This window comes from Danio rerio, chromosome 24 (assembly GCF_052040795.2).
Source record: "Danio rerio strain M-AB ecotype USA chromosome 24, GRCz13ab, whole genome shotgun sequence".
In the NCBI taxonomy this organism is placed as follows: Eukaryota; Metazoa; Chordata; class Actinopteri; order Cypriniformes; family Danionidae; genus Danio; species Danio rerio.
In genome coordinates, this window is record NC_141044.1 from 11,498,401 (window position 1) to 11,522,303 (window position 23,903).

At 33.6% G+C, this 23,903-nt stretch overlaps 1 protein-coding gene across 1 annotated transcript in view; it reads right to left on the reverse strand.

The window, feature by feature from the left end:
- cyribb (CYFIP related Rac1 interactor Bb) overlaps positions 1-23,903 on the reverse strand; it is a 122,436-nt gene that overhangs the window by 76,354 nt on the left and 22,179 nt on the right. Inside the window, 1 exon segment of the mRNA NM_207078.1 lies at positions 4,144-4,220. The gene's annotated coding sequence lies outside the window, so the exon portion shown is untranslated.

Sequence of the window (23,903 nt, forward strand, 5' to 3'; positions counted from 1 at the left end):
GTCAGGAGTGTCTGTTCTCCACGTCTCATGGCTTCAAATACCACCATGTGTTCATTGTGTGTCAGCATTGTCTTCTGACGCGCAAGTACATTTATTAAGTAAAGAAAAGATTGACGCAGCTTCTTCTACCGCATTAAAAATCTGTTTTTACTGTTGATATTTTACGCCCCTTTAATCATGAAGTCATGATCATGTTCTTTTTGACACGTTAGATGGAAACGCTGCTTTACTCGCACGTCTTTTATGCGATAATCCAGTTTTGCACATACATTTAATTATTATAGTTGGATGGAAACATAATTATTGCCTACATTTCAGTCACACAAAGAACAAAGTCACGTACGAGAATGGCTTGTTCTTTTTAATAAATAATTAGCTTAAATTTACATACTTTCAACAGGGACATATCATATCAACCTCAATCACTTGATCAATAAAAAAGGCAGACACATAATTGCACTTGTAAATCTATTAAAACAGATCAAACGTATGTAAAAGTGGGAACGTGTGTAAATTTTTTTTATAAAAGTCACAAACAACATTATATTATCAAATATATTAACATTATAATATATTATTATATATTATATTATTATTATATAACGTCACACATACTTATTTTATCATACTTAAATATTTAAATACTTTAAATGTAAAATTTCGCATTAACTTAAGCTGTTTTCCCACGCTAACTGCCTTTGTTTTACTGATGCAGCGGTGTTACTTTTTAAAATATATGGTCATATTTGCTATAACTTTGCATGAGCAAATCAAGTTCAGCAGGAGAAAGAAATGCCCATCTCTTTTTTTAAGATGTTGCCATGGTCACTAGTAACATCTGCGCTCTATTGATAATGCCTTTTTAAAGTCAAGGTGTGTGCGCTTACCTCTGAGATGGTCTACTCAAAGTTGATTGACCCAACTCAGATCCGCTATTCTGAAACCAAAAACTCTGAGTTTTTAATCTCTTGGTAAATCAACTCAGAGTTCAAGTTAAAACTCCGAGTTGGTTGAACCTCCTTACTCAAACAAGCCCCAGGACAACAAATCTTGTCATAAATCTGACATGAGCATGATTGTCATGAAGCCATTATAAATGTCATGAATTGTATCAAGGCATCATTGATGTAATTATTTTAACCTTAACTACAATGGTAGAAGCTGGTCATTAAATATTAACACTCTTAAAACTGATTAGACAGAGTAAAGACACTTTAAATGAGACATTTTAATGACAGATTGCCTTAAGACAATCATGTTTATGACAGATTTATGACAAGTTGTCAAGTTATCATGATAAAGACAAAAACAAGTTGTGATGTATTTATGTCAAGTTGTCATAACAAACAATGTCATCTTTGCATGTGAAATGTCTTAACTAAGCAAGTGGCACTTATGACAGTAGTCATAAGCATGCATAGCATCTCATTCACATTTATAACCAGGGCTGTACAATATATCATTTCAGCATCCATATCGCAACACGTAGTCATTTTATAGTAAATGCAAAGTTAAGTTGGGATTTGTTTTTGTTTTTTATTTGTCCAAAAGCATTTGTCTTGCCTTTAACTGAACAATCACCTCTAACAGATGACCTAGACTGTCTTATATTATCCTTGCAGACTATTACACATTGTTTGAAGAGTGGTGGTGGTGTAAGATCATTAAATATTTAGTACATTAAACACACATCAGCATAAAATAGGAAATTGTTGAATCTTAGTAATTTATGTTGTGCAATACAGTTACAGTGATGATAACTGCTTGGCTTTTTAGCGACATTGTTTACAGTTTATTCATAGATAATATACAATGGTTTTATTGTTGTAATCTTCACGTAGGACCTGCTTGTAGTAATAAGATAAATGAGGAAAAAACATTGTGTTCATAAAAGGTTTAGCAGCAGCCATAGGTAACTGATGCTTGATGATTCTATAAATACTCAGGCTTGCTCTAGCACTTTTGGAAACTTGTTTTTTAGAATTTAAAGTCAATAATTATACCAAAATAACATAAATGATCAGCAATATTGACTACTTCTCCATCAATGCTCCTCATTTTTCTAAACTGAAAAAACATTCCCACAGTTTTACTTACTGTACATTAGGGCTGGGTGATAATTCGATGTCGATAATTATCACGATATAAAATTTTTTGATAAAACGATAATGACAGTTCGATAATTGCTCGATAATATTTTCGCACTATGCGTAACGTTGCGCAAGCATTTTGCAACCTGTCTTTCCAGATGCCGCACGCCGTACAAGTTTACAGCCATACAGTGTTAGTTGCGCTTATATGAGTAAGAAAGAAATAAGGTAAAAAAGATCAGAATCACAGACACTGTTGACAAGAAACGTCACTAGACTTCATGTGCTACTTAGTTTTTCGCTATCAGACACAAAACAGAGCAACGTGCACCACAAACTGAGCAGACGAATCGTGCCATCAAAAGCAGGCAACACCATGACCTGTTTCACCATGTAAAACAAGACCACCCTTATGAAGATGCTAAGAAATTACAGACCTAAACAAGTGTTAGTAAACCAATGCAGCTACCCAGCAGAATCTCATGTCATCCTTTTCGAAAGCCGTGCCTTACGAGAAACCCCCCCCCCCTCTCGAAAAGACAGACTTAAGACATGACAGAGGACACAATCTCAAACACATCTCAATGAACACTTGATGCTTGCTGTAAACTACTGGCTGCATCATTTATTTGTTACGACAATAATAAGATCTTTTGATGTCAAGCTTATGTTTTCTTTTTAATATTAAAATACTTGTTTTGAAATCTGTAATACTACTATTGTCTCTCATCAACGGTAAAAGAACCAGCCTTTAGGCTATATATTTAAAGGACACAATCACAGAGGAAATATCAGATGCTCAAGACATAATCTTTAAAAAAATGACATATAAAAAATGCAGCAAATATATGATAGACGTTTAAAACAGCAATGGATCATTAATTAAATCCTTTTTTTCCACGGAGCGAGGCATCATCCACCCGCAGTTGTTTAAGGCGGACACAAACTAAATAAATATATACATTCGCAATATGGGATGTCAAGAGGATGACAGCATAGGTAAACTGCACACGCTTGATGATGTAATGCGTGGATGCATCTCAGCGCAAAGTATAACTAAACCTTTACATGTCCATGCTTAATCAGTCATCGATAAAGTCTATCGATAAAAGTGTTATCAACAATTAATAGATAAATACATTAAAGTATATTTCACCCTAAATTCACCATACTCACCATTAAAAGGAGAGTTCGTCCAAAACTGAAATTTAGTATTAACTGACTATTAACTCACATTGTTCCAAACCGGGGTTTTTTTCTGATGTTGAACAATAATATTCAATAACTTGTAGGTAATGTCGTTGGTTGTTGAAAACTTGAACAGTAAATGCTGAATAAAGATTGTTCTTTTGTTTATTATTTAATTATTTACATTGTCAGACAGCGAAAACATTTCACTAAATGTTTTAAATCAGCTGCACAAAGCCATTGGCATGCTGAAAATCTTATATATTTAATAGATATAAAGATTTTACATTTATCGAGATAAATATCGATATCAACTGATATGAAAAAAATTATCGTGAACATTTTTTTTGCCATATCGCCCAGCTCTACTGTTCATTAAGACACGAACGACATAAGCAGTCTGAAACTTTCTTGACTGCAGCTGTAAGTTTGGTAGCAGCTTGTTCTTTTTTTTGTATATATATATGTACGTATATGTATGTATGTATATATGTATGTATATATATATATATATATATATATATATATATATATATATATATATATATATATATATATATATATATATATGAGATTATAGATGATCAACACATCAGTTGAGAATACATGAGATTTGTAGAGTACCAGCAAAGAATACCAATAACAGAATGAAACCATATAATTTACATATGATTTAAAGGCATTTCAAGAAAGTTTAAAGTGTAAAGTTTAATGTGTCTTGTTATGACTATAAAGTTTTCCTGACACAAAGAACAACCCCTTTAAGTAAAGAGTTACTCATTTGGGAAAACTCGCAATGCTTGACAGACAAACAGACAGTCAGTAATTGTAATAGAGATGAGACTGTGTGTGTAGATATGCTTACCAACAGAAAAGCAGAGGAGATGACAGAAGGGAGGCCTACCCAGGCACTCTCCAAGGTCGCAGTCCAACAGAAACAGTCTGCAAACAGACAACAGAAAAAGCAGCTTTTATTATCGCTGCTAAAAATAAGCAAAAAATAGCCCTGTGATATCATTGACCGCATGTGCTTTTAGCATTTCCCCATTTCAATTCCTCTAAAATGAGTCTTTTACCATCTTGTTCTTCATAATTTCACGGTGTAAAGCCTAGAATTAGCTCTAACAAGACTTAAACCTTCAGGCTATTAAATTCTCACAGACAAATCGCTCACTTCCTTAATTTATACTTGCTTCAAATGCCTTTCAAATTAATGTGGGCCTTTTATACCACTGCAGACTAATCTGAAGAATCAATTGTCCTTTACCACAAAGAAAAAAAAGAAAGCATCTTGTGTCAAAGTCCTCAAGACAACTACTGCATGCAGCTGTGGTTAAACGGATGCAATACATCAACCTCTCATCAAACAGACCTCTGCAGATAGGCTCGGTAGATGTGCTTATGTAGGTCTGCTAGATTTCTGATCATTAATTTCTTCAATTTCAAGATGACTTTGCCCCCCTCTTCATTTAATGCCTGTAGCGGTTAATCTGCTCTGGTGGTAGAACGCTGGGAGGTGCTCTGGCCACTTCCTCTTGTGCAACACTTCCTCCTATTCACGACAGACTTCAGCTTTCCATTGTGCTTGCTGGCCTCATCCTCACCTCGTGTCAGAATAAAGCATTTAGTCTTTTTAGATTACAGCCCCCTAATCCTTAAAAACAACCCTGCGCTACATATCCCGCATGGTTTGTGCTATGAAAATGACATTTGCTGCAAATCATTAGGTTATTTTTATTTTTATTTTTTTGTAACCGACAAATTATTTTTGCATGCCAATGACAAAGTGGGGGGAAATAATAATAATAAGTAAAATCACACACTATTAAGGATCTACAAATCATTGTTGCATGACAAACCAATTATAATTAGTGACTCAGAATTGGTCATTTAGAATTACCATATTTTATCCATTAACTAATCAACTAACAAAAGATAAACATAGCAGTCAATGGTTACATTAAAACCAACAACATGTAAATAAAAACAAAATTGAACTGCAACCCCTGTGGGGACTATTTTAGATTAACAACACAACAACAGCATCACTTGCTAGTCATGGGATGATAACCTGTATTTCAAGGCAGTTTGGAAAAGTCAAAAGTTTTATTTACATTTTTGTACATTAATTTACATTATTATTATTAGGAAAACAGTATCTCCAGCAGAAAAGATATCCAAAAATGCTGTTTTTAATTGTGAAGAAATCTGTGTTTTTAAAACAAGACAGCAAAAGTCAATGATTAATTCTGATTATTCAGCCTCACATCTTTACTGCTCCAAAATATTTGAAGTGTTTCTCAAAATTAGGGCTGTAACTAACAATTATTTTCATAATTGATTAATCTGTTGATTATTTTTTTAAGTAATCGATGAATTGAAAAAAAAGAAAGCATTCTTTTCCACCCCCTTATTCAAAAACAGAACTAAAACCTTTAGAAAGTGCACAAATATGTTGTCCTTGAACATCCCTGAGCTGTTATAATAATAGAAATAAAATAAAATAAATAACTTAGTAGTTTTGTCCTGTTTTTAATCCAAATACCTGAAAAAAAATCTTAAATCAAGATACACACTAGACACAAAAAATAGCATAATAAATGATGTCTTGTCTTCTGAAAAAAAAAACCACCTCAAAATTAAGTGATTGTTTTCTTAAAACAAGCTACATTATTTGCCAATGAGGTGAGAAAAATAATCTTAATGAGATTATGAGAAACAGAAGTTTTAAGCATCACTTCATTTTCTCATGTCATTAGTCTTGATTTAAGATTGTTTAGATATTTAGACTGTAGTTGTGACAATGTAGTTATATATGACAACAGATTAAAAAATGAATGATCCACAAAAGGTGATCATAAAGAACTGCTCATTTTTAGTTTTTGTTGCTCTATTTTAATTTCTTTGGCTCCCAATTTGTTTAATATACTTTAATACATGATTCATAGCCTTAGAAAATCACCCCAATTGTCCTAAATAATTACATTGTTTTTAAATAGAGCTCTTCAACCCATGTAGTAAAACTGTATTCATATCACAATATTTATCGCAGATAAACAAAACATCACAATGTCAGATTTTTCCAATATCGTGCAGCCCTATATCCCCTTGAAATGAAAACAATGCAATATAAAATTTTGATTTTGATTTAAGTTTAGTAGTAGTAAGTAGGGCTTGGCGATAAAATCAGTAAAGATATTTTAAGACCAAACACCTTTGTCAAAATTAATAAAAAAAATAATAATAAAATTTAAAAAATAAAAAGATTTTGTATGAAGTTTCAGTACGGTTTGCTATAGTTTTATTAAAATTTTGCTACTGAGTGCGCGCCTTGGAAGCAATGACAAAATAAGCTTAGTGTGTAAGTTTATAATTTCCAGTGGAGCTTATGTGAGCAACGCGCATATGTTGTTTAAGCCGTGCACGTGACGCGTTCGCTTTTTTTTCAGCCAGACCAGGTTAAAATTATCTGAACTTTTCCGAATGCCACGAGCGCACTGCGATTCATGCAAGTAGAACTAACCAATCTGCTTCACACTTCGTATAGAATATACACATTTCAGTAATAACGGTGGACTAATTGCCTTAGACAAACACAGCACATCCAACACTGCTGTGCATTTTACTTTTCTCCATAAACTTGCATCAGAGCTACAGCAGTGGTTTGTACCCTTGTTATCCTCTGAGAAAATGATTGCTGGTCGCCAGGGGAGCACCAGGAGAGGGTAAGCACAAAGCACAAAGTGCAAAGCGCAAAGCGCAAAGCGCGTCTTTCGGATGAGACATTGAACCGAGGTCCTGGCTCTCTGTGGTCATTAAAAATCCCATGGCACTTCTCGTAAAGAGTAGGGGTATAACCCCGTTGTCCTGGCCAAAGTCCCTCAGTCGGCTCTTACAATCCTGGCCTCCCAATCATCCCTATCGACTGAATTGGCTCTATCACTGTCTCTCCACTCCTCCAATAGCTGGTGTGAGGTGAGCGCACTGGTGCCGCTGTCCTGTGGCTGCCGTCGCATCATCCAATTGGATGCTGCACACTGGTGGTAGTGTGGAGAGACCCCCCTTCATGATTGTAAATTGCTTTGGGTGTATGGCCATACACAATAAATGCGCAATATAAATACACATTACATTACATCACATGATGAAGGAAACCATGCGCTCATGCTTGTCACTTCAGGTCAGAATAACAACACATGCAAAAATAAGAGTGGTAGCTAGCAGCAGTGAGAATATTGTAAATAAAAAAGGATGCACGGATGTCGTCAGAGTGGCTTTTTGGTTGCTTTTCTTGTGCATCCCAGCCACTAGCTCCCCATCTGAAAGAGTTTTTAACATAGGGGGTAATATAGTCATTCAACTTCACAACTTGTGATGTAGCAGTATGTATTTGAACAATAATGGTTAATTCCTTTACTTGAAAGCTTAGATTTGATTATCATAATTAGTTTTGTTTACAGAGTTTGAGGTTTAATATATCATTATTATTTACACCTTAAAGTTTGCTTTGTTCAGCATATACATTTTACCATCGAACACACTTTGTAACATTTTATTTATCAAGTTTAAGAGTCTCTTTAACTCTTATGATTATTTTATTTTGAAGAGATCAGATATTTTGTTTAAAATATTTTAGTTTTTGACTATTAAAATTAATTGCCCTAGTAATGTTGGTAAATTAAAAATGAAGTTATTAAAAAATCATAATATTCCTTGATGAATTGTTTAAAAAAAAATCAATAATTATCAATATTTAATTATATGAAACATGATATCATGATTTATATTTTTTGCAATTTCGCCGCAAGTCAATCAATTCTTAATAAATCAAAACCACACACCCCATGTCATATTCAGGTGTCAAGTGATTTAGCCCAAAAGTATAGTTTACTCACTCTCATTCATCACAAAAGAAAGAAGAAAGAAATTTTCATATTTTCTGTCCCTCTTATACCGTGTCCTAACTACACATGAAGTAGCGTAAAAAATGGTATTTTCTTCATGTTAAAACAGGTTTTACTCCTAACTATCTGTGACAGAGACATGTACAATTTTTATTTTGGAAACAGTTTCTATTTCTGCTATGTCACGGCAGAACAACAGCATGCACAGTAATACTATGACAATTATCTCCTCAGCTACAGATTAAGTGCTTTATTCAGAGTACCAATAAGAGTTTGAACACCATTTTACGAGGCATTTATTGCTATACTGAGGGCAGCAGTAGATAGTTCACCTCTGATCTTGAAAATACCTACTAAACAGTTTAAAAATGAAAGTCAGAACTGTGACTCACTCAGCTCATGTACTTTTAATAATGTTAAATAGGTTAAAGATGTATTAATTACATTCTATAATCCTTATCATTTCATTTGGAACACAATGGCTAGTGTTGAAATAGTGTTTTTTAAATGTTTCTGTCGTGTCTTTGCTTTTAGTGCAGACAGCCAAATTGATTGCCACTAAAATCTTGTCACATCATGTGTAGTTAGAACATGGTTTTACACATTATGAACATTGTGATGTATACAGTCCTCAGCATAATTAAGTACACCCCATTTTGAAAATGAATATTTTTAGCAATTTGTCAGTAAATATAGGCAAAGTATTTTGGTGCCTTTAAATCAAACAGATTTAATAAACAGATTTTTTATTCAAATAATATTTTAGTCACCAAACATACTTAAAAATTGAAAGATAATACAATTAAATTCAAGCAAAATATTGCAAAAAAAAACTACAACCTACTAAATTTCAACCAATTTTTTTTTTGCTTCTCTTGATTTTTTTTCTTTTTAAAAAATTGTATTTAATATTTTTCTGTAACATATACATTTATCTGTACTAGTTTTTAAACCGTTATTGTAAGTTATTTTGTTAGATAAACTGCAGATTTGGCTTCAGTACTGACTAATCCATTGTATATGCATAAATATAATGTTGTATTGCTTCCTATTAAAAATATGAATTTACAAGATAGATGTGTGAGAGGTGTACAAATATAGGCTGAGCACTATACACACACGCACACTATATATATATATATATATATATATATATATATATATATATATATATATATATATATATATGTATGTATATATATATATATATATATATATATATATATATATATATATGTATATATATATATATATATATATATATATATATATATATATGTATATATATATGTATATATATGTATATATATATATATATATATATATGTATATATATATATATGTATATATATATGTATATATATATATATATATATATATATATATATATATATATATATATATATATATATATATATATATATATATATATATATATATATATATATATATATAGTGTGTGCGTGTGTGTGTGTGTGTGTGTATAGTGCTCAGCCTATATTTGTACACCTCTCACACATCTATCTTGTAAATTCATATTTTTAATAGGAAGCAATACAACATTATATTTGTGCATATACAATGGATTAGTCAGTACTAAAGCCAAATCTGCAGTTTATCTAACAAAATGTGTCTTAAACACAGTTGTGTGTCAACAGTCTGTAAATACATAACCAGCTTTTAATGGTAAAAATGTAATAATTATTTTGTATAATCCCACTTCATAAAAACAGTTCAGTTCGCAAAAAACACAGAGAGGAAAGCCCGCACATTAATGACACAATCTCTCCCTCATTAGCATATGGACATAAGTCTTATTTTTGAATCTGCCACTATGCTGACACTTGCAGCTCTGCCTTTTTGAAAAGCAGGCTGGGAGCACAAACTCATTTGTATTTAAAGTGACAGTCACCAAAACGGCACAATTAAGATCGAAGCCTAAAAAGGGGCAGTTTCAAAAAGTTATAAAGCATTAACTGTGGAAAATTTTGAAGCTGAACCTTCACATACACACTCTAGAGACATCAGCGACTTATTTTACATCTTGTAAACGGGGCATAATAGGTCCTCTTTAGGCATGGGCCAGTATAAGTTTTTGACAGTATGATAAAAATACCACAGTTTCACATTATTGTGATTACTATTGTGATTATTAATATAAACATAACAATAAACATGTCAGGCTAAATAGTTAAAATAAATAATTGACTTCTGCTCTCTTCATTAGTTTCAACAACACAAATTTCTTTGCAACACATAAAAAATACTTTAAAAAAAAATAAAAAAAACTTATATATACCTTAGTAATGGTATAACAAAAATAAATTTGAATTTTTAAAACTTTGACCATGATAAACCAAACCATGGTAAACCTTGAATCATGTTATCATCCCATGCCTTTGATGAAAATATGTTTTTAGTGATTGTTTTACTTTTAATACAGGGCCAGAATAGTCTCAGTGTTCACTGATCATTTAATTACCTATTTTCATTGTGAGAAATTGATGACAGAATTTTACATTGGGTTTCCACTTATCCACATAACTTTCCACTTATTTGAAACTAGGGCTGGGAGAATTTTCGATTAATTCGAATTTACGTTTTGACGACGATTTAATTTTATATTAAATCGAGAAACCGCGATTTTTGATAAATATATATATATATATATATATATATATATATATATATATATATATATATATATATATATATATATATATATATATATATTTAATACATTATAAATGGCACCAATGCGCTTTGGTTCGCTCTCTAATATGAAGCAGGAAGCACATCTGAAGTGCCTCACGGTGACGCGCAGCACCATGCAGTGCCATGGATTTTAGAATTCTAAACAGGTTTCTCTACACACACCGGCAGCGCCCATCCACGATTCACGATGCAGTTCATATTTCAGCCGCGCCAAAAAGCGCCATCTGATTAGTTTCATGTTAAATATCATGCGAATGTGCGCGTTTGGTGTGTGATAGTTTAAACTGTCATGTGCGTGCCGTCTCGTGGTGCTTCTAGTGTGCGACCTGCTTGACTGCCTGTTAAAACGTGAAGTCATGTAGGATTTTACTTGTTGCATTAGTCTGAGTCACGTCTGTGTGGATCGTCAAGACATTCCCTCATCAAGTCGATAAATTTGATCTCAACATGTATGAAGGACTTAAAACCCTACCATGTGAAAAACCGCACCAATCTTTTGGTTTGAAGTTTGAACACGAGCAGAGGTGAGGGCCTGTAGCAGTGAAAATGAAAGTACCCGCCCCCATGACGTCATTTAGCGGACCTAGTTGAAAACCAGACAGATAAGGCAGCATAATACAGTGGAGCAAAGCGCATTAAATGATCAGTATTTAAAAGGGGGAAAAAATAAAAATAAATTATAAATAAATTGTTTTATATTAGACACACATCTGGTGCTTTTATTTGCTCCTGCTATACGTCCACAACTTCACGCATTGGGTTAAATTAGGCTTTACAGTTTCCATGTTCAGTCGTTCCACTGTATCTAAGGCAGCAGCATTACAACCTGTCATTCAATCAGAAGACAAAGTCAAAGCCGAGCTGATAGCCAATCTTTCCTAGGCTCAGCAAAACTTGCAAAAAAATACCTCTGTATTCCTGCACGTGCAATATTTACACAAATATTTCTTATTCAAATCTTCAGCAACGCTATTTAACTCGTGCATTTGTTTTACATTTATTCACACCTTGACCAATTTTTGTATGACATGGCCATTAAAAATACAATGTTTCTTAACCAGATGGTTTTTCAAGTTACTTTTAAAGAGAATGTTACTTCAGTCATGTTGTTGTAATGTTTTGAGAAGACTAGTAACACAATTTAAAAAAATAAAATAAAAATAAAAAAATCGAAATCGGTCAAACTTTATAAAAAACCTAGATTTTTTTTTTTTTGCCAAATCACCCAGCCCTATTTAAAACAGTGTGAAAAGCAAACATCACAGGAAAAGACTCATGAGTCTCTAAAAAAAAAAAAGGTTGACAAACTAGAAACCAGAAAATTCCTGACTGTGTGTAATGTTACTCTGTAAAATACACTTAGCTTGACAGATTTATGCCAGAAGGTCAGACAACAAAGGGGTTTAAACTCTGCTTGAACGAGTGTCATGTTTCTATGAAAAGTGACTTCATTTTAGCCCTCGAATCTGTGGTAAGTAGTTGGTAACTGGTGACTTCAAAGCAGTTTATTTTCAGCTGATTTAAAAAATAATAATAATAATAATAGCCATTTGCTTGTTTCACAATTAATTGTCAGTTTAACAGCTGATTAAATGAATGGCATTTCTCAATGTGAAAACTCAACATGCAAAATGCAACTCTAAAACCTACAAAGAAAAAAAAAAACAGCCATGAAAAACAGTGTGACTAACCATCCGTGCTGTATGACATGATTGCACATTGGTTCAATGGGTTGGGAGGATATAGTCATCTTGCTTTAATGAAATGGAATCTAGTGCAAATAAGACAGTCTCAGACTAAATGGCATTGCTGTGATGCTTAATAAAACAAACCATTATTTATGGATATAACACGGTTCTATCATGTGCAGACAGACAGATGGATATCGGAGCGAAGAAGGCTCTTGAATGGTTGTTTTTCTGACAGTTTTAGACCTAGTCTAGAGACTAAAGAGAAACTACAGAAAACTGTTGGGCCAATTTAAAAATACAAATCCTTATTCACTCCTGCTTAAAATGGTTGTTTTATCTGACAGTTTCAGAGCTGGTCTAGAGACTAAAGAGAAAATACAGAAAACTGTTGGGCCAATTTAATAATACAAATCCTTATTCACTCCTGCTTAAAATGGTTGTTTTATCTGACAGTTTCAGAGCTGGTCTAGAGACTAAAGAGAAAATACAGAAAACTTTTGGGCCAATTTAATAATACAAATCCTTATTCATTCTGGCTTAAAATTAAAGTTAATTCTCTGTACAGTCAGCACTGCTAAATAAATTGAGCTATACGATTTAGGGAAGAAGCTTTTTTATTTAAAATTGTATTTATAGTAGAGCTGCACGATTCTGGCTGAAATGAGAATCGACTTTTTTTGCCTAAAAATAAAGAAAGAATAAAAAAAATAAATAAATAAAAAATAACGATCATGATTTTTTACGATTCTGTAGATGTTAAATGAAGGCGAGTATGAGTGTAGTTGTACTGTTGGTTAAAATGCTAAATTTTGTATAGACTTGGAATGGTGGATTTGGAAAGACTTTAGATTTGTCCTGGTCATTAATGCTGATGATAATTCTGATGTTGAATTATTGTGTTTGAGATGTATGCTTACAATCTGTAATTGTCCGTTTAAAATCTGTCACTGACGTGATTTTTGAGAATACAGAAGACTGGGTGGGTATTTTTGCATTTCGGCGGGTTTTGGATACTTTTGGGGCTGGAATCATTCAGCTACATCTGGCAACACTGTGTGCGCTTTCGGTTTTATTTCCACTGCTAAGAGCGGTTCACTACCCGCGAGGCTCCCAAACGATCACTCTGTGCCATAAACTGAATATTATTTACAACATTATTAACATTACCTGTAATTCACAGCCTAGGTTCTGTTCACTAAAGTAGGCTTCATTCAGAGGCATGTGCGACCGACCGACCGACCGCCTTCTATGTGGTGACAGCTGATGGTCAGCTCACGTCACGTGTGATTTTGCGGTCATAAATACATTACATAAAGACAGAAATTGCATTTTTGAGGTGTATTATATCTTTAAAATACAGCATGTGACTCCTTCAACATCATTTGGAGGTGTCCAAGTTGCTGAACAACGTATGTAAAACAATATGAAGACTTGTGCGGCCACCATTGCTTCTCTCCTGAACTCGAAAATATGGTTGACAGAATCGTAGAAATGCTGGATTAAGATCATCTAGGGAGTCAAATTGAGATCGCAATCTTTTTACGCTTAATTGTGCAGCTCTAATTTATAGTAATTCAATAACTATTATAAATAAAAAAATAAATAAAATTTATATAAACAAACTGAATAAAACTGTTATGGTTAGAACATTTCAGAACAGAATAAAATAAAATAAATTAAAAATATAGGAAGAACAATTACAGCCAAAAAAAAGAACAACATGTTGGATTTTTATTTACTATTTACATAACAACAGCATTTTGGGGTCTGGAAATCCTTTGTTTTATTTTTCTTACAGCTACTGTAGTGCTTAAAAAAATCATATCCTTTTCATTTTACCAAACTTTTTTTTTTTAAATGTTGACATCATGCTCATTACGTTTTCAGTCTATAAGCATGTACAAGTGCAACCAAAACAACAATGGCAGACTACAAGAAACTGAAGCACGCATGTGAATGTACACTTCAAAGGGAAATGCATAGAGCAACTATTTTGGTTGATAAATGGTAAAGAATGGACTTCACTAAAAAAAAAAAAAAAAAAAAAACTAAAACTACCAACGGAGAAAACACTATTTCAGCTGGACTGGGCTGGAAAAGATGAACGAGGCAGGACAAAAAGTAGTAATAGCAGTTTAGTTAGTTAATTTATACCAGAAATGGGGGACATGAGTCACAAGACTTGACTCGAGTTAGACTTAAGTCACAAAATTTAGGACTTGGAACTTGCTTGACAAATATCTAAAAAAAAAAGACTCGACTTGACTTGGACTTGACTGCCATGACTAGAGACTTGACTTGGACTTGAGTTAAATGACTCGGAAAAAAAAACTAGTTTTTGTTAAATATACAACCGTTTGTTATATATTAATCATTTAAAAACAAAACAAAACCGAAAGTTAAGCATGCGCAGTATTAACAGCTCAGCGGTTCTCACTGGAAGTATATTTCAAACCTGTGAGACGCACTAATAGTCTTGTATTTGTATGCTTATGTTTAACGTTTAAGTTTTTGACATGTTAGGGGTTAAGTTTATTAAAAAAAAAAAAAAAATACTGCATTGAAACAATCTGTTAAATGCTATATTCTAGTTTTTTTTAACTCACATGCATCTTTTTAAAAACAATTTATCGGTGGAAAAAAATGAAGAATTAAGTTAGGCAAAACAAGAAACCATTTCAGACCATGGATCTCAAATGTATGAGTGAAATAGGCTATATATATTATCTGGAATCTAAAGGTTCAAAATTGCCTTTAGAGTTCATTCTTAGCAATGCATATTACTAATCAACACATTTTTTATTGGAGTTATTGAAATGTACAAAATGATCTCTACTTTTAATATAATAATGTTTTTTGTAACAAAAAAAAAAAGGATCATTTTGTTTCAATATTTTTTTACCCCAAAAAATTTACCTGTGCACTTTAAGATTGGTTTTGTTATTTAGGGTCTCGTTTACTAATAGTATAATATTTTAATGGCTTTGAAGTAAGCACACTCATTCTCCTGAGCAAAAAGCGATCTGATATATATATATATAGCTCGTGGCCCGCGAGTCGATAATTTGTGGCCCCCACTTTAATTTGTAAGTTTATGTTGTTTTATGTTGTGTGGAGCTGAACAAACCCACCAATCACGGAGGGGTATATGGCTCTCAGGGGTGGGACATCGGACTTGACACAGGCAGAGAAACATTTCTCAGTGAAAGTTTTAGCAGTGTGAGTTTTCTCCAGTGCCTGCCAGCGGCCTCGTTTATATAGGGCACACATGGACATTTGTCCAGAGCACTTCATTCACAACACTTAAAAAAAAAAAAAAACGTTTTTTAAGTTACTGCCCAGCAGGACATCATACATAGATAAATGTGTGTGTGTGTGTGTGTGTGTGTATGTGTAAGAGAGAGAGAGAGAGAGAGAGAGAGAGAGAGAGAGAGAGAGAGAGAGAGAGAGAGAGAGAGAGAGAGAGAAAGAATGAGTGCAGCGAATGCTGTATGGATTGTGTAAGGGTAGTCAAGCGCTAGTTAAAGCAAAATTCACGTTTAACTATTGGTCCTGAACAATCTTTTCAACCAACCATCTTTCTTGCGTTTACGATTACTCTTATTGGTTGGTAGTTACTGTTTTGCATGCAGTGAGCAGAAAATAAACCAAAGGGATGTGTACGGGATAAAAGAAAAGCAAGGAACTCAATGCAGCTAGTCTGCAGTCACACATCGACACTTGTCCATCGGCAATAAGAGTCCCCGGTAACCCGGACCAATTAAAGGGTCACACCATTATTTTTGGGTCATTTGCATCGCTCTACCTGCATTGTATTAGCATTGCCTCAAACAAGAAACATTAAATATATTTCTATATGATGTAAAAGTATTCAAAACAAATGACAACAATGCAGTGTTGCTTTTTCCTGTAACAACAGCACTGTGGATAACAGTACATCTAATTATTATTATTATTATTATTACTATTACTATTGAGGCGACGCAGTGGAGCAGTAGGTAGTGCTGTCGCTTAACAGCAAGAAGATCGCTGATTCGAGCCTCGGCTGGGTCAGTAGGCGTTTCTGTGAGGAGTTTGCATGTTCTCCTTGCGTTCGCGTGGGTTTCCTCCAAGTGCTTCGGTTTCCCCCACAGTCCAAAGACCTGTGGTACAGGTGAATTGGGTAGGCTAAAAGTGTTTGTAGTATATGTGTGTGAACGAGTGTGTATGGATGTTTCACAGAGATGGGTTGCAGCTGGAAGGGTATACGCTGCGTAGAACATGTGCTGGATAAGTTGGCGACCCCGGATTAATAAAAGGAATAAGCTGAACAGAAAATGAATAAATGAATGAATTATTACTGATTAATTTATTTTCTTATGAAAAATTTTATTTGATCGTTTATTTTTGTTTGTTTGTTTTGTTTTTTTAGGGGTTTTACCTAATTTGACAAGAAAGTGTGGGGAGGAGAGAGAGGGGAAGGTTCGTCATAGGACCTCTAGGCGGGAATCGAACTCGGGTCACCGTGAACACCAGAGTGCATGTATCGATGCACTTTCCTGCCATTGGCAACAACTTATTTGTTTATTTATTTGTGTTTGAAAAAATCTAGTTTTCTCAAATTACTTTAGTTTTATTTTTACACAAAATAAGATGAAAAAATAAACAAATTAATAATATAATTAATTTCTTGAGGAAAATCTGCCTCCAACGGGCCCCAGGTGAATTGAGTTTGAGACCCCTGGTCTATGGTAACCCTGATCAAAAAGCTAAAGTAAGTTTAAGTAGCATAAGGTTCACAGAGTGCCCTGAGTGCCTAAGTAACACAATGACATTCAAAGTACTCCAAAATCATTATTTGGGGAAAGTATGTGGTTTGTCTCAGGCAGATTTGATCTTTTTTAACAAAAAATGCTAAGTTGGCAACTTTGGCACATTGGGTGTGTTGGTTTTATGGGTCCATTTTGTTGGAAACCTACTCTGGCCTAACAAAAACACATTAAGGATGTTAAACATTAACCTTGGCTTCAAGCTTCCATACTAAGAGGCGAGGAAATGGTCTTCTAAATTTATGCTGCAGCATACAAGTTTACCCAAGCTTTCAGGTCCAGGATCATTTTAGAATCATAAAAAAGGGAAAAAGAAGATGTTTTGGATTGTAAACAATCCAGTCAATGCATTGTGAATAAAACTCTGCAAAGAGGATGATTTGGGGTTTGTAGATCCAATTGTATATTTGAGTTAAAATAAAAAGCTTGTTGGTGTTCACTAGGTCTAAATTGCAACAGATAAGCCAGGCATTCTGCATAATCAAAATATTATCCTTCATCTGATCACACAATTGATGTAGAACAGCAGCAAAGTCCAGAGCTGCAATCACTGCAATTAGCAGAGCAGTGGGAAACGCTGGAGTACAATCTGCCCATCAGCTGCCCATTGTGTGGATGTTGTGAAAGCATGCTGGTCTCTGCCGGACAACTTTAGCTGCGCTTTGCTCGCATTAGACTGAAAATCATTCACTGAACTGCCAGAGGCATAATGCAGATAATGCTTAGTGAGCCGTGCATGGATCACATTTTCTCTGGAATGTTGACAGCATTACATGCACACACATACTGCATTAGAAAGCCAAACATGCAGACTACGTGTTATGTTGCATGTAGCATGGAATTTATCTTCCATTAACTTTTTGTAATGCAATATAGACATTAACATTTTCTGTCACACTAATTCACATTAAATCTTACTCGATACCACCTGAAAGACAACACTTCAATTAGCTGTACAATAATATAGGGAAATGTAGAAACATACTGCTATTGCTATGGTTTGTTTTTCTGCAATATTGTAAATGCAATTACACTGGTTGACTTGAATAACTACATGTAGACAGAATGCATTGCTTATAAAGATAGGGGTGAAATGTAATATAAATACAAGCATATAAAAGAATAAAACATGGTAGGGCTGTTGAAATAAACAGTGCTTCATGATATTTCCGAGAAGTCAAACAGCATTTAGGTACTGAAATCCTTAAATCTAAAGTAACACTCCATTATCATGTAAATAATTAAATGCAATTATACTACAGGGCTGTTGAGAGCTTGATTCTGATTGACTGTGAACAAGGTGTGCAATTATATTTAGAAACCACACAGTTAATAGTAGTTCCAGGCAGGTCCTAGATGCGCTGCAGTTACGTATTGCTATATGATTTCAGTAAACAAAACAAAAGGCTTTGTATGCTATGCACAGGAACCTACAAGAGGGACAATATCATGACAAATGAAAAATCGGAAAATACTGCACACCATATTGTATAATGTTTCTATTAATTCAATGGTCCATATTCAATTATTTCTTACTAAATATTTCATAAAGCAACACGCTATCACTCTAAGTTGACAAATGTTTAAAACTCAATTGAAATATTTACACAGTCACAAGCCTTAATCATATGCAAATTATAACCATTTACTCTAGTATGGTACAACTTTGCAGTGACCAAGGTCAACTATAATCCCAACTGGACATTGCACATTCTCCTGTGTGCCTATTTAATACTAGGCTTATGAAGGTATACAATGGTCTTGTGGCGATTAATTGATGAAGCTTTTACCATTAAATATAGTATTAATCACAAAATTGGCATTAAATACACAAAAGATATCAAATTTTGTATATTGTATGTATATGTATATGAAGAGTTCAGATGTAAAAGCCGCTAATTGCCACTTCTGACCTAAATAAATAATGGCATTGTGTAAATGATATTTAGGCACGTAGTCCATGCTCTAAAAATATTCTTGCTTCAAATCATCCAAATCCCAGCATCAGCGCATTCAGAAATAACAGATTTGACATCAAAAGTCGCTAAACGGCACTTGCCTTTGACAGCAAAAGCTGCTACATCCCGAGAACCATTTAGAAGGTGTGAATAGACTCATATGTTTTTAATGTAGCAGCGCGCTGATGAGCCGGCTTTTATGAGGATGTTTACTTTAAACTTATTATAAATATATATTTATATTGTTCAATTATAATGTGGCTAAAAAGTATCAGTTCAAGCACCGTTTTGGCACCGGTACCATTTTAAAAGTATCGATTTAGCACCAGTATCGAAAAAAAAAAAACGATACCCAACCCTAGATATAATATAGTTTTTTATTGGGAATCGTAGTATTATAAAGTACTATAAAGTTTCCTAACTGGTAAATGACATGACCTAGTAGTGGGTTGTCTACTGCCATCTTTAAAGTGCGCGTTCGTGATTTCAGGAGGAATGGCTTTGAATGGCAGGGGAGGCAGTTTTGCGTTTCAAAGATATTATGCTAACGGATTTAGCATTTAGGCAGCTCTCCTACTGCACCTTTAAATTAACTAATGTTAACTGCTGGAGTGTATTTTGCTAATTTACATTGGCTGTTTAAATAGTTACAGAATTCTCAATGAATATTTCAGCATGTAGTGAGCTCGATTAGCATGTGAAGATGCATGTTCACGATCACAATATATTGAATTAATGAATATCGGCATAAGTCTGGTGAATAACCACATAGTGAGGTTGATGGTAAAAAGATATACTGTGCATAACCACACCTATAATAACAATAAGAAGTAGAAAAATAATCTTATATGGAGCATCAGTGTTATTCCAGCATACTGACTGAATCATCTCCATTATTGCATAAGCTCATTCTGGTGGATGACTTTATAATCATCATCATTACTTGGGAATGCTGCGTTACTATGGCAGCTGCTGAGATTCTGACACCCTGAAGGTCTAATGAGAATTCTGAACTCGGAAGCACGGAATATCAGACTTGGAACGTCACCAAGGAAACAGCTCGAAACCCTCGCTGTGAGGAGCTAGAGCTTTGAGAGAGGATGGGAATCATGAAGCCTTTTATTTAAAAGAGTGCAGCTAAGCACTCTGGAAATTGACTCATTTACATAAGAATCACAGTGTAAATGGTTCTGAGTGAGTGCAGCAGGACGCAATTTATTAGCATAAAAAGTTCCATGTGATGATATAATTATCGGTGGTGTTTGCTACAGCAGGAATCACTATTAATACAATTCTCCTCACACCAGACTTACAACCTCAAGTAATAAATAAAAATTATTATTATTATTATTATTAAAGAATGTTTTACAATACAACACTACATTGAATTGTTTCTCCGTCAATTGAAACATTGGATTTAAGCTGCCAGTTTGAGGTTTCTTTAATAATATTTGGGTTAAAATCAGACCATAAATTTGCAAGGAAGCGCCAAAGCAATGTTTACTTTGTGTTTTGTCTTTAGTCAACTGATGCAAGATAATTGATCACTTCAACCTAAATGTAGGCTTCTTTATTTATACAGCCTGGTAACCATTAAGAAAGCACTCTTCTAGTTGCTGCACAGAGATCACTGTCAACCCCAACATAGGTTCTTCCACTGTGAGATTTCACTTAACAGAAAATATCCAACAACAATATACAAGTACAAGGAATAAGCCTGTATTTCAGTAACCACAGCAATGAATTGTAGACATACCGTAAATATTTTGTTTGTTAACAAAAAAAGGTATCAAGGTACAAGGTATCAAGAACTAGAGCAAAACAAAGTAATACGTATTTACTATAAGCTACCATACATTTTTTTTCTTGTGGACAAATTGCGAGAAAGGGTACCTTATGGCTTGTTTTTACTAAATGGTACAGTATGGTACGGTTCGGGTCACCTTTATCAGGCTTGCGTTTCCAATACCAAGGGGTACCCTTTTAGTGGTCGTAGTGTACGACAGAGAGTTTCAGCTGACATCATTCTTGCTCTAATAAATGTCTACAGTAAAGCTGTACAGGTCGTTCACACATCATATGACTTCTCATAAAACAAATGCTTTATACACAAATACTTGTTTATAAATGTTTATTACCAACTTTTTTATGAACATGATTTGATTATAACTGACAGTACATATAGCCTACTGTAACGTCAGCAATTACATAAAATAAATAAATAAATGAACATAAATGAAAACATACAACCCCTTACAGTCTCAGATTTGTTACCAATTACAAAAAAACTACACACAGCATACATTTAGTCCTTATTTAGGTTCATAAACAACACGCAACATAGCCCATAGTCAGAGCAAACCTCTCATCTGTGTCTAATCTTCACCAGCACATGCAAACTCTGTTAGAGAGTATTTCTGTCATTTCGAGTTCATAATAGTTCAAAATATGTGTTGGAGATGCTCACGGGTCACTTCTGCCCCATATGGTATGAAATTTTTTATTTAATGTTTGCATTTACTTTTTCGCACTTATCCACAACATGCTTTGTGTTGATCACGCCGTTTATTGATATTTGTTAGTTATGGACCACATTTCCCTTTGCAAAGATTTTGTACAATGTAGCCAACATAGAGCGATAATGACAGTGCTGAGGAAACACTTTTCACCAAGATAAATGCTGTCTTTTCAGTTTCTCATGAAAATGATGTCCAACAAAATCACAGCTACAAACACATAAAATGACCATGCATTTAATGTATTTAAAAGATATACATCCCTGCCAGGCACATGAAAGTGTGACCAGTTTTACTTATACTCTCTCCTAAACTCGAGTGAGATGAAAGCCAAGAGGAAAAGAAAAGCACAAAGGAAAAATCAGAAGCTCAAGACATAATTTTAAAAATAAAAATGTAGCAAAAATATGACAGATTCATAATAGAACAATTACAGTGAAGCATTCTTTAAATCCTTATTTTATACGTAACGAAACAAATCATCCGACCCGCACATGTAGTAACTGCAGTTTTTTAAGAAGAGCACAAACAAAAATATACATTTCATATTTTTTTTCTTGGAAAAAAATGTCTTCTTAAAAGGAATTTGGTCTGATATAAATTGTATCTTAATTATTTGATGGTCAGTCATCTACTAAATAAACAAGAAGTGCTTCAACACAGGTCCGCTATGGTGCATCGCCAAAACACCAAGATTATGCGCCAAGATTATGGCAATAAGTAAATTATGATCTTCTTTTTACTAAACATTTATTTCTGAAATGTTACTAAAGTGGTTTATGTTTAACTGAAATGTTCAGTTCTTGATATAACATATGAATATTATGTAATTTATTATTATTTATTTATTTATTTGACATGGACATCACAATTACACTGAACAATCCAACGCATTTGTTTAAGTGTTTTAGCAAACTTGCTAATTCTCAACATCTGTCCACAGAGGACTTGAAAAAATTGACAAATTGGAAATATAATAAATACATATACACAACATTATAATTCTTCACATAAAATTACTGACGGCAAAAGCAAAGGCAACATGACCCAAGAAAATTAAAGTAGACTATTTGTGCAAACACTGCTGTTTTGTTTTTAACCACTTTTTAACAACACTACTAAAAGTATTTATATTACTTTATATAACTGATTTTAGGCTAACAGGTAAATCATTCCACAGTTTGGCTCCCTTTACGGAGAAGACAGATTTACCTAAGGAGGTCTTACTCTTTGGCACTAGACAGTCACCAATGCCATGTAATGTAATTAATGCAGCATCATAATGAACAAACATGTGCTGGTTATTTGCTTTTATTAATAGGTAGTCAAAAATAATCACGTCCGTGGCACAAAACTATGGTTGTTTAGAGCAAAGACCTGAGATGAATTGTGCATCATAATTAGCATGGACATATTTTGTTTTAGTATATTAAGTTTCATTTTATTTGTGATAATATTTATTACACAATATAAACTTTTCCATTAAATCATTAAGGACGTGACACATGATCAAAGCTGCGTGATGTCTTAAATATGTAGCTCATAAGTTAAAAAGGCAGTGATGTTATGAAAAATTCGACAAGAGTTTCAATTTATTTGCGACAAACAATTATTTAGTTTAAAGTGGCCCATCGCCTACATTGGACAAAAGCAAAATTAGCTACATTTTCACCAACTATAAATCCCTTATATAATAGATGTGAAGTAGAGGTAGCTAATCTCACACACACAATGTTTTGGTGATGTTTTAAAATTACCACATTCTGGCAATTATTATTGTTTTTTTTTTAATGTTTTACATGTATCAATTAACCCTTGCCCTATTATAGGAATATTTGGTTTAATCAGATCCCAGTTTAGACAATACTAAAAGCATGATTTCTTTTTCGACATTATTTGCTAGACGTCTTATATTGCTCAAATGAAAGGACAAATTTCTTCCAACTTTTAATCATTGGATTAGAGACCTTATTCCATCTCAATGAAGAAGATTCGGTACTCCACCAAAGGTTGAAGTCAAAAATGTTATCTTA